Below are 13,939 nucleotides of genomic sequence, written 5' to 3'. Positions count from 1 at the left end.
GGACATTGCAGCAAATTCATTGCGTTTTCAAGAAAGGGATAGGATGGAGGAGAGGCAGGAGGATGAAAGTAAAGGAAGTTGTGAGCTGTACCAACAACTGAGAGAAGAGCAAGGAAACTGAGAAAGCCACACCCCCGAGATCCAGAGGAAGAACGCTGTCCTGGTAGAGATTCAATCAGAACACAGAGAACACACTTCACTCTCCTACCACCAGGCAAGCAAGCTTCAGAGACAGGGATCAGCAGAATACTCTTGGAAGATAGAGAAGAGAGGACAAAGAATGAATAAAGAGACCCATTCTGAGGCACTGTAGGAAAGAAGCACCTAAAATTCAAAAATGAATAGACACCGTTCAGATAAACCAACACCTAATCAATTGAAGCTTGTCATTGTAGAGAAATGAGAGAGATAGCAGCAAAATCTTCAAATCCAGCCCAATTTCTGGCTAGACCATCTCAAAGTCTACATCAAATGATTAGCAGAATTTGTGCCCATTTGTAAACATAAAAATTATTTTACGTTAGTCTCCAGTGATTTACATAACATATTCAGCTTTCCAAAAGAATTACAAGACATGAAAATGGCAGAGAAAAATATACATACTCAATTATCAGACCTAAACTTAGATATTACAAAGATATTGTAATTCCTTGACAAGAAATTTAAACTATGACTAATGTGTTAAGAGCTCTGGTGAAAATGAGACAATAGGAAAATCATACAGATAATGTCAGTGGAAGTGATAAAATACATGAGAAAAAAACAAAGTGCTAGAACTTTAAAAACACAGTGTCAGAACTAAAGCATGCCTTCTATCACATCATCAGACTAAAACAAACTGAGGAATGAATCAAAAAACCTTAAAGATAGGTCAATGGACGTTGTCCAAATTAAAATGTTAAGAGAAAAGAGATTAAAATTTTTAAAGTATGAGAAAGAATGAACAATGTGGGTCCTACCAATACTCTTATACACATGCTATTAGATTTTAAGAAAAAAGAGGGAAGATACTATAAATATTTGAAGGCATCATAACAAAATTTTCCAAAATGAATGATAATAATACATGGATCCAACAGTCTTAGAGGCCAGCAGTTTGGTAAATAACTCCCTCAGTATCCAATAAACCACCTCATCATATCTTAATCAAATCACTATAAAGTATAAAAACAATCAAAGGGAAAAAATCTAACATATTTTCAAAGGAACAAGTCACGATTTCAACCAACTTCCTATCAAATATAAAACAAGACAGAAAATAGACTAATGTTCTAGTTAGCGATTTACTTTATATCTCAGTTCCAAAATGACTTCATTTCTTGATTTGTAAGAATTTCAAAGGATCCTTTAAATACCATTCCTTTGCTATGTTGTATAACATTAAACATTGACAGGAAGAACAAGAAAGACATGCAGTGTAAGAGAAAATAATTTGTGATCTCCAATGTGCTTTCTCGGAAGGGTTTTGGCATTGTCACAGTTTCTCTGGCATTATCTCCTACAATAGGACTGACTGTTTCAGGAGTGTATGGTTACCAGAGTGACTAGTCATCAGCAGAATGCACAGGGAGCTCAGCCCCAGCAAACCCTTTGAGTGGTTCAATAGTAAAGTGCCCTGAGTGAAATATCTCTGTCTTTTTGGCATCCTAGAGGCTGAATTTCTGGTGATGTACAGAGGGTGAGTTCCCATCAAGTTCTGACAATGAGCACCAGAGCAACTTCTGTAACATTCAGAGAGAAAAGGTCATTATCTCTGCAATAAGTTAAAAATCTCAACTCTGAGTGGGAGTTTCTCCCTTGGATTTTCCATTTAATTCCAAGGGCCAGATGTTACTCTGCAGATTTGATATTTCTATATGTCTTAGAATTCTCTTGATTTGATCTAGACAAACTCTAATTTCTCTAATTCTCTGTTTTATTTAGGAATTATGTTGCACTTTTCCTGCTAATGTCCTTGGGTAGTTCCTGTTTTGCTATTGACCCTAAGTGGCACAATGTAATGTAGATTCAGGTAATCCTTTTAAGCAGCTCTCCTTGAAGAAGACCACTTTCATATTTCATCTCTAGCATATCAAGTATTTCACTTTCAAAGTTTAGGAGAGCCAGAGAGCTGAGTTCTCGGTACAAGCTCAGAACTAGCTTACACTTCCTCTTCCCACATTTTAGGGTCCCAAACAAGATTGAAAGGAGGGGGAATAATATAGCAGTCCTATATTTGAAGGAAGAGAGGATAGGCTTCGGGAGCATCAAATCAATATTTGCAATAACATATGAGACTTCTTGTGTTTTATACTGAAGCATATAAAGTGTATAAGAAGTATCCTTCTACCACCTATGTATTTTTTCTTCTTACACTTTTTCCTTAATAAACACTACAATCATTTATCTACTTTCCAAGCAAAAAAAATCTTGTCGAAATCCATGAAGACTAGATCTCTTACACTTAAAACATATCAGAAAAATTTGTTGCAAATTGAATCACTTTCACTTTTTCTAAGCTATATATGTCTTGTTCCTGGACTACAATAAATTTCCCATTCCTAGCTGGCTTCTCTTCTGCCTCTATTTCCCCTATAGTACATTCTACTCAGAGAAAGCAGGAATACTTTCAGAAACCAAAGGAAGATTATGCCATGATTCTCCTTTCATCCCTTGAGTGGTTTTCCAACACTCAATACTACTGTTTTCCAAGAACTACCAGTGACTACATGATCTAGTCCCAAGCTATATGTTCCTTAATCCTTCTTGCTGGTGTACACACTTCTGTGGTTTTATAGTTTTATCTCTGGGCTTCTTCTCTTGATTCTGTGTCATAAATTTTCTTTTTTCTTTGATGAACATTGTTACTGACAATAAGTATTCCTTAATTTTTGATAATAACCATGATATCAGGTGTGAAAAGAAATCACATTGTTGTTTGTATTTGTAGCTCCCTGGTGATTAATTATGATGAATATTTTTAATAAACATTTTGGACACTATCATGTCATCTTTGAAGTAATATCTACAGGTGGTTTTCCCATTTTTAAAAATTGGGTTATTTTTTGTGCTTGAGTTATCTGAATTTCCTGCCTTTTTTAGACAGTAACTCCGTATCTGACAAAGATCTACAACTATTTTCTCCCATCTTGTAGGATTCATTTTCATTTTGTTAATTTTTTCCTCTGACATGGAGAAACTCTTTACTTAATACATTTATATTAGCCTACTTCCTGTATATTTTCACTGTATCCAGAAAATTTTTCCCTGTTCAATGTCTGAGAGTTGGATAAATTTGAGAATGATGAGTCTTAATTATTCTTTAAAGAATTTGAGAGTCTCATTTATGATACCACTTGATACTTATGATGATTTGGGAGAAGTTTTATTTTTTATTCCATCTATCTCCTTGGGTTTTTTATTTGTTTGTTTTAGTCTACTCGGGCTCTCTAATCCTTCTGATTCAGTTTTAGTAGGTTTCATAAATTCTTTTTTTGTTGTCTGTTAAATTCTTTTATTGGTATATTTCAGGTATACAACACAATTACATTTCTCATTGGGAATTGTACCTTTACATAATGCATCTTGGTTCTTATTTATTTCCCATTCCTAGGCCTCCCTTCCCTATTTACAACAACTTTATTTCCATATTTTTCCATTTCTCATCATTTTTCCTTTCCCTTCTTTCCTTTCCTCTGCCGCTCCCACTACCCCTACCCCTACCCCTTTGGACCTTTTCTTCCTATTTTGCATTATCAATTATAAAAACTAAGAGAAATTACATAAAGGTGCAAATTTCCAATAATGAATGTCATTATATTGTATACCTAAAATGTACCAATGATTAGAATGAATGAATTCTTCAATGAATTTATGTTTCATTTCCTCTAGGTTGATCAATTTTTAATGCATAAGTGTACATAGTAATCCTTCAATTTTTCTTTTAAAATTTACTGGGATACATTTTAATGTTTCTTCCTTTATTTAAGATTTTATTCGAATTTCCCATCCATTTTCTTAGTCTGGCTATGGATTTGTCAATTTAGCTTGTATTTTTTTTAAAAAAGGCATTTGATGTTTATTAGTTTTTTATTCTTTACTTCATGTATTTTGGCTCTAATATTTATTATTATTTTTCCCTCTAAACTTCAGTTTTATTTCTCTTTTACAAGTTTCTGTAGATTTAAACTTAAGTTACTGAAGATCATCTCTTGTGTTGCAATATAGGCATTTTTAAATATCAGCATCTGTCTTCAAACTGCTTTTGCCATATTTTACATTTTGTTGAGCTGTATTCTTGTTTCCATTTTCCATACATACTTTCTAATTTCTCTTTTGTTTTTTTCTTTGACTTAATTAGTGTCTTACACTTTATTTCATTTCTGTTTGTAAATCCTTCCCATTTTTCTGTTACTGATTTATTGTTTCATTCCATTTTTATCAAAAAGAGCTAGTTGGAAAATTTTTAATCTACTTAAAATTATTAAGATTTCTTGTGTGGCCTGGGTTGTGATCTATCTACCTTACTAGATATTTTGCATGCATTTGAGAAGAATAAGTATAGGAAAAATGGATGGAATGCTCTGTAAATTTCCATTTGTTCTATTTGGTTATAGTGTTAGATTTGCTAATACCTTATTGATTTTCTACTCTTGATTATCTATCTATTCATTAGAGAATTATGATATGGAAATCGCTGGCTATTATTGAATTGCTGTCTATTTCTGATTTTAGATCTTTCAATAATTTATATTAGATGCTTTGATGGTGTATGCCAATAGATTTAAATTTGTTATATATTCCTGTTTACTTAATCCATTCCTTGAGACGTGATGTTCATTTCTGTGTTTTGTGGCAGGTTTTGATGTAAGTCTCTTTGCCTAGCCTAAGTGTTGCTGTGCCTGGTCTCTCGTATACTATTTGCTTATAACATCTTTCTCCACCATTCTTGTTCAGCCTATGGTGAGTTCTTACAGATGGCATAGATTTGCCTCAGGTTTTTCATTTTATTTTAATTCATTCAACAACTCTACAAATTTGTACTGGAAAACAGTAATGAACAGAAATGACTAAAATATAGTCATTTTGCTAATTCCTTTATGTGTGATTTGGAGTTTCATGTATCTTTTTCTCTTTCTTTGTGGCTTGATGATTTTTAAAATAATAATATGCTTTGATTCTTTTTATCTTTTTATATCTAAAGTACATTATATGTGCATTTATCAGGAAATTTATATCATATATTTAATAATTATACAAGTCTAATTTTACTTATCTTCAACTGCTTAAGAAAACTATACTTTATCCCCTCCACACAAACATCATATAACTGAAGTAAAATTTTACTGCTTTCTACATTATATTTTCACCAACTATTTGAGATTATATTTTCACTAATTTTTCTGTTAATTTATAAAATAATTTGCTACATAAGTATGATTTACATACTAATACTGCAGTATAACAATATTTTGTAATTTGTCTTGTCTTTAAGAGTGAAATTTTATTTTCATATACTTTTGCTTTGTTGTTTAGAAACTTTTGAGCCTAAAGAATTACTTTTACTTCTTTTTTTCAAGACATATCATATAATGAAGAATTCCTACAGTTTTATTTGCTTTGGAAAATCTTTATTTCTCCTGCAATCTTAAAGGTTGGTTTTGCTGAATAAATTATTGTTTGGAAACTTCATTTATTTTTTCTTTTAGTAATTATGTCATGCTTTATTTCCTGGGTTAAAAAGTATGTGCTGAGAAATTCACTGAGAGTCACAGGATAGATGCTTCATTTGTAACATCATTTTTCTATTGCTACTTGCATCTTTAACCTTTAACAATTTTATTATATTGTGTTTCAAAGCAGCCACTTAGGGTTCAACCTATTTAGAGATTTTCAAGCTTCATGAATCTGGATGTTCATATTCTTTTCTAGATTTGGGAAACTTTGGAGAATTTAATTTTAATATATTTTCTGCCTCTTAGTCTCTTTTTTCTCTGTCTTAAACTCCCTTTATTTGGCTCATTTTACAATGTTCTGTAAGTCCTATGGACTTTTTCTCACTCTTTTTCTTTTTGTTCCTCTACCTGGCTGATTTCAAATCAACTTTCTTCAATTTTCCTGATCCTTTCCTTTATTTAATGAAGATTGCTTTGAAGCTATTTAATTTTTTCATTCAATCATTATATTCTTCAGTCCCAGGAATCATGGTTGCTTTTTCCCATTGATTTTTACTTCTTCCTTGTACTTTTCATTTTGTTCCTGTATTGATTTATCTTTTCTTATTATGATTGTGGTGAGTGAGTACTGGGAATTAAACCCAGGACCTTGTAAATGCTAAGCAACTGATCTACCACTGAACTCTTCCCCCTGTCCTATGTATAATTTTTTAAATATAGTTTTTGTTATATGTGTTGTCTTGTGCTTCGTTAAACTTCCTTGAGGTAATTATTTTGAATGTTTTGTCAAACAGTTGCTGGATCTCCTTCTCTTTAGAATTAATTACCAGAATTGTATTAGTTTATTTTCATAGTAACCTGTTTACCTGATTCTTCATAGTTTTTGGATCATTGAGTTTGTTTCTGTGATTTAAGGAAACATTCCTCATTGTCATTCTTGCTGGGAAAGTCCTATTTCTCCATCATTCTGACATCAAGCCTTCTATCTTGATTTCTTTTATTTTCATCAAATTATTATGCACTATGTGCAACTGTGTTACATTAATTCTTTACTATTCTTCTCTTAACTACTTGTATATAAACTTTGTGAAACAAGCTTTTTGCATCTCCACTGTAAAACCAATGGTTCTAAAAGTTCTAAGAAAGTTTCTGTATGTCAAAAATATAATATAATAATACTAATGGAAAAAGATGGGATTTATGTCAGATAAGAGGTGTTTGGATTTTATCAAAATAGAGTATGAAGCCATTGGAATTAGGACTGAGTCCATCAGCTACAATATGAAAATTACTGGGAAAGAAGTGAGATAGAAAAAAAACGCGTATCAACCACCCAGAAATCTATTTTGAATATGACCATAGCTTATATTAAGAGGTTGGCAATAAAAGATGATGCAATAAAAAAGAATGGAAAGATCCACACATGTTTCAGAAATAAAATCAATAGAATAGAATTTTGGTTTGTTTTTGTTTTTAAATTCTAAATTCAGAGGTGAAAAACTTCTGCTAATATCCAGTTGAATAAAGTAAATTCATTTAAAAAGTCATTCTAGATTTTGATCTCAATCACCAAAAAATTAATTAATTGATTCTTTAATTTTGATAAAACTAGAGCCTGGTTAATAAGAAATTAGTTTTCTTAAAGTCATGAATATAAGGACAATTGTTTTGTTATTTTAAATAAATATTGTCCTGGTGTGTTTAATTGATCAATGAAATGCCCTCTCCAAGAATTCTCCAATATTCCCACATATGACTACCTATGTGTTCTGTGGCAGGAAAAAATATATATTAACAATTTCTTGAAGTTTAAACAGATGAATGCCTGCAAAATATGGGGAACTAGCTGTTTTAATATTCTTATACTCTTATGATATGAAATGTAATTACAACAATTCAATCTTCCAAAAATACAATAATATATTTATTAGCTTGATGTGATGAAAGTGAGTGTGAACTGTCAGGTTAAGTAACTTTGTCTCTAGTATGCTGCTGAACAAACTGCTGCTATATCATTGCTCTCCTGTAAATTTTAGGGGGAAGTTTTCAGTGGAATTATAAACTCATAATTCCTCATTTCCCGTTTTCAAAGAAAGCATAGAAAAATTAATCTAGACAATTCTTTATGCTTATCGATATATGTAAATTGTTAGCCCTTGGAGAAGTTAATATATATAATTTGGAGCTGATTTCCTTATTTTATAAGTTGAAATTTGAAATCTACCATGACTTCAATATTGAGTTCCCTTTTCCTATACTTCCAGATGCACCTGTGAAACTAAGGCCCAATACAAAATGAAAATATATAATGTCATGTTCATAAGTTAGAATTCCAAGATGACAATAGTAAAATACAGAACTATACACAGACTGTTCTGAGAATGAGGTCTTCTGGGAGAAGAGGTCAACCCCAGCTTTGTTCTATACTTAAATAAATGAGAATTCTTATTGGAGTCCATACTATGAATACCTGAACAATGACTTTGATTATTATTTGTAAATGATTGCCAGCTCAGATTAATTTTCACTTCAATTTCAATACTTCCTCCTACAAACTACCTCTTTAGCTAGTTTGTTATTGAGAACACAATCTGATCTAATACACTTAATCAAAAACCTGGCTATTTTTCCTGTACCCTGATCTAAGTTTTATAAAATCTTAATCACTAAATATTAAACTTTAGTATATTCTTATGAATGCAGCTATGTTAAAGCATTCTCATCTCTTTAACAATGCTCAAATATGGTACAAATTTGTCACTAACGTATCCACAACCTCCTTCGAGTAATTTGGAAAAATTCAATCATCTCTGCTGATTCAGCACTTATAATGGGCATGAGCAGTCATGACAACTAAAACAATGGTCAATTAAGGGGAAGGATTGACATTTCCCACATGGGGAATATGGGTGTTAAAAATTAGATAAGCCATGGTTATATGAATATACTGATCAAGGTAATTAAAATGACTAATTTAGCAGTTCTTTCTTTATCAAAGTAGATGGGGTTATACATGCTGTGGTATCTCAACACACAGGATGGAGCCTGCTCAAGATGTCTTGCACAATTGCCTCTTTCTGCCTTTTTTAACAGTTTGGGTTCCACCTCCTTGTCTTCTCTGAGGTACTGTAAGCCTACAGGAAACTTGAAGGGCTCTACTTCTCTAAATCATGGCTACAGAACTTGTCAGCCAAACTCTATTTTCCTGTTTTACTTTGATATACTTCTCCATCCATTCTATCTTCAATTCTAATCCATATGACCCCTTTCAGGACACACACACACACACACACACACACACACACACACACACACACACCATTATTGCACTAAATTTCCAGTCTGAGAGAAATTGAGTGTATGAATGGTCAAAAGATAACATCTCAAAATAAAAGACAAATTCAATTAATATTAAAGAAAGAAAGAGATCAGTTACATAACTATACTATAGACATATAGGGTAGCATGTTGTTATAGTGTTTATTCAGTATGAGATAAAACAGAGAAAATCAGATTATGGAATTGTCTTTCTCCTCCTTTATTGTTGACATTTCAAATAGTAGCTTCAGCCATTGTTATTTTTCTATAACAAGTTACATCTAACAAAAGTAAACTTGCCTTTGAAGCCAAGCTCATGCATAGCAAGATGAAGGGAGGGTGTGTCAGTTACTTAGAGTCTTTTACTCAAAGGCTGGATATTACTGACATGATATCTTATTTTTAAGTAAAATTAATTAAAACTTCTACTGTACAGAACTGACTTATGACAATATTTTCTCTCCTCTTGTTTTCCTTCTTTCAAATTTTTTTACCTCTATTCTATTTTATTATCTCTCCATTATGTCTTTCAATCTCAAAATTCTCAAAACCAAATCTCTCTGGTTTATGATTAAATTTACTTCTTTCCTAAGCAATCAACTTTTTAATTAAAATAATGTCATAAATTTGTGGATATTTATCCCTTATAAGAATAGGTCAAAAGGGAAACTAGATGGAAAAATCTGATACTCAACCACCTGGACTCCCTTAACTGGCAACAAAAGAGTATATGGAAAAAATGAATTCAGAAATAATTTCTCATATAACAGCAGAGATTGTGCCCATAGTGCAAGACATGATTTAAAAATCTATAGAGGACACAGATAAAAGAAAATAGAGGACCTGAGGAACATGATGGAATCCCAACATAGGAAACAAATGGAATCCATAAAACAGTTGCAAACAGATTTGCAGGAGATTAAAAACTCCATTGAAAGTCTATGCAGCAGAATGAGCCAAGTGAGGACAGAATTTCAGATATAGAAGATAAGATTGCAGTTAGTGACCAGGAAAAGATATATATTTTTTTAAATTGCAAGGGACCATGAGAAATCATTCCAGCAGCTGCTAGACGATGCAAAGAAAAATAACATAAGACTAATTGGAGTCAATGAAGAAAGAGGAGAGAGTGCAAATGATATAAAAAAACTATTCACAGAAGTGATGGCAGAAAACTTCCAAAGTAGGGGAAAAGGCATATAGGACTCCAACTAGCCTTGATTGGAAAAAAAATGTACACATAGGTGTATAAATGTTAAGATTCCAGAAATCAAACAGAAGAACAAAGCTCTACCAGAAGATAGAGAAGAGAAACAAATCACATACAAAGGAAAGCCCATCAGAATCACAGCAGACTTCTCCATGCAAACCCTCAAGTCAAGAAGAGCTTGGAGTGATGTATTTCAAGCCCTAAAGGAAAACAACCTCCAACCCAGATTGATGTACCCTGCAAAACTATCTTTCAAAATTGATGGAGAAATAAAATACTTTCATGACAAAGAGCACCTTAGGAACTTCATGAATACCAAACTAGCACTCCAAAAAATTTTAGACAAAATCCTGGGAAAAGACAATGAGGATCACAACCCCAGGAAGCCCAGCAGAATGAATCTACTGGGCACAACAAGAAACTAAAAGCAAAGGGGGAGAATCCAACAACAACAAAAAAGTCATGACAATGATAACACAATATGTATCACTGATAACCATAAATGATAATGGTCTCAACTCACCAATCAAAAGAAATAGACTGGCAGAATGGGTCAAGAACAAGATCCAACAATATGCTGCATACAAGAAACACAATTCAAAAACAAATTCATAGACTGAAAGTTAAAGGGTAGAAAATAATATTCCATGCAACACAAACCTGAAAAAAGCAGAAGCAGCTATCCTCTTTGCAGACAAAGTGGATTTCAAACCCACACTGATTAAGAGAGACAAAGATGAACACTACATCCTTGTAAAGGGAACAATCCAAGAGGAAGAGATGACAATCCTAACCATATATGCACCAAATACTAGTGTGCCCAACTATATAAATCATATATTAATGGGGGTGAATAATCATATAAGCACTAATATAATAGTAGAGGGGGACCTCAATACCCCATTGTAACAAACAGACAGAGAAACCAGGCAAAAAACAAGCAGCAAAATATTAGAAATCAATGAAACTCTAGAAAAAATGAAGTAAACAGATGTTTACAGAGTGTTCAACCCCACAAAAATCAGAATACACATTCTTTTCAGCTGCACACAGGTTGTTCTCCAAAATGGACCACATACTCGCTCATGGAACATATTTAGGTAAATGCAAAGGAATTGAAGTTATCCCCTGTATATTATCAGACCATAGTGCGATGAAATTGGAGATCAATAGCAAAACAAACTGCAAAAATTTCATAAACACATGGAAATTGAACAACACACTTCTGAAGAACCAGTGGGTCACAGAGGAAATTAAAGAAAAAATCAGACAGTTCCTTCAATTAAATGACAATACAACATATTGGAATCTATGGGCACAATGAAAGAAGTCTTATGAGGGAAATTCATAGCAGTGAATACCCACATTAGGAAAACAGAGCGAGACCAATTAAACAACCTGATGCTGAACCTCAAGCTTCTAGAAAAAGAAGAGCAGAAGAAACCCAAAGCCCAATAGAAAGGAGGAAATGATAAAGATCAGGGCAGAAATCAATGCAATGGAGACTAAGAGAACAATATAAAAAATCAATGAAGCCAAGAGTTGGTACTTTGAAAGAATAAACAAAAGTGACAAACCATTACCCAATCTTATCAGAAAAAGGAAAGAAAAGGCCCAAATCCATGCAATTAGGAATGAAAAGGTTGAAATTACAGTGGACCCAGCAGAAATCCAGAAGACCATCAATACCTACGTCCAGAACCTATATGCCAATAAGATGGACAACACAGAAGAAATGGAAAGATTCCTAGATACCTATGAATTACCAAAGTTGAATGAAGAAGACCTAAAAAATTCTAAATGATCCAACATCAATTAATGAAATTGAAAAGGCAATTAAAAATTTACCAACTAAGAAAAGCCCAGGTCCTGATGACTTCAATGCTGAATTCTACAAGACATTTAGAGAGGAATTACTGCCACTTCTGTTTAAAATCTTCAATGAAATTGAAAGGAAGCAATACTCCTAAATTCATTCCTGGATTTAAGCCTCACCTTCATGCCCAAAGCAGAGAAAGATCCAATAAAAAAAGAGAACTATAGGCCAATCTCACTAATGAACATAGATGCAAAAATCCTTAATAAGATAATGGCTAACAGAATGCAGAAGATCATCAAGAAGATCATACACCCTGATCAAGTGGGATTCATCTCAGGGATGTGGGATGGTTCAATATAAGAAAATCAATCAATGTAATACACTATATCAATAGAGCCAAGGACAAAAACCATACGATTATCTCTATAGATGCAGAAAAAGCATTTGACAAAATCCAACATGTATTTATGATAAAAACCCTACAAAAAATTGGAATAGATGGTCTCTACCTCGAACTGATAGAAGCCATCTATGAAAAACCAACAGCTAATATCATACTAAATGGTCAAAAACTGAAATCCCTCACACTAAAATCAGGAACAAGACAAGGATGGCCACTGTCACCACTCTTGTTCAATATAGTTCTGGAAACATTAGCCACAGCAATTAGATAAGAGAAAGAAATAAAAGGAATAAAGATAGGAAATGAAGAAGTCAAACTGTCATTATTTGCAGATGACATGATACTGTATATAGAAGACCCCAAGAACTCTACCAAAAGTCTTCTAGACTTAATAACCAAATTCAGTCAAGTAGCTGGTTACAAGGTCAACACACAAAAATCAATAGCTTTCCTCTACACCAATGACAGACCCACTGAGAGAGAAATAGGGCAAATAATTCCTTTCACAATAGCATCCAAAAAACTGAAATACCTAGGAATCAACCTAATGAGAGAAATCAAAGACCTCTTCTCTGAAAACTATGGCCCTCTGAAAAGAGAGATTGAAGATGATATCAGAAAATGGACACACATCCTCTGCTCCTGGGTAAGAAGATTTAATATAGTGAAAATGTCCATACTTCCAAAACTGCTATATAGATTTAATGCAATTCCAATTGAGATCCCAGCAGCATACTTCATGGACCTTGAGAAAACAATCCAAAAATTCATTTGGAACAAGAAGAGACCCAGAATAGCAAAAGCAATTCTAGGTAACAGAGACATGGCTGGGGATATCACAATCCCCAACCTGCAACTCTACTAAAAAGCTACTATGATAAAACCAGGATGGCACTGGCAAAGAAACAGAACTGAGGGCCAGTGGAACAGATTAGAAGATGCAGAAACAACTCCAGACACACTCAAACATCTCATCTTTTATAAAGGAGCCAAACACCCTCACTGGAGGAAAGATAGCCTCTTTAATAAATGGTGCTGGAAAAATTGGGCTTCAACTTGCCCAAGATTAAAACTACACCTATATCGATCACCATCCACTAAAGTAAAATCAAAGTGGATTAAAGATCTAAATATTAAAATAGAAACTCTGAACCAGTTGGAACAGAGGTTAGGTAGAACCCTTGAAGAGATCAGTGTAGGGAAAGATTTTATGAACAAAACCTCAGTTGCCCATGAACTAGCGCAAGCAATCAACAAGTGGGATCTCTTCTTATTAAAAGGCTTCTGCACAGCAAGAGAAACCACCAGAAGTGTGAAGAGACAACATGCAATGTGGGAAATAATCTTCACCTGCTCTTCCTCAAAGGTCTACTACCTCGAATCTATAAAGAACTTAAAAAGATCAGACCTCCCAAATTTAAAGACCCAATCCAAAAATGGGGATCTGAAACGAAAAGACATTTCTCAGATAAAGAAGTAGAAATAGCAAATAAATACATGAAAAAATGTTCAACATCACTGGTCATTGGAGAGAT

Source organism: Heterocephalus glaber, unplaced genomic scaffold (genome assembly GCF_053883595.1).
Source record: "Heterocephalus glaber isolate CG9 unplaced genomic scaffold, H.glaber_assembly_v1.0 deba00000331, whole genome shotgun sequence".
Taxonomy (NCBI): domain Eukaryota; kingdom Metazoa; phylum Chordata; class Mammalia; order Rodentia; family Bathyergidae; genus Heterocephalus; species Heterocephalus glaber.
The sequence above is the reverse complement of the archived record's forward strand: the minus strand, read 5'-3'. Positions refer to the sequence as shown.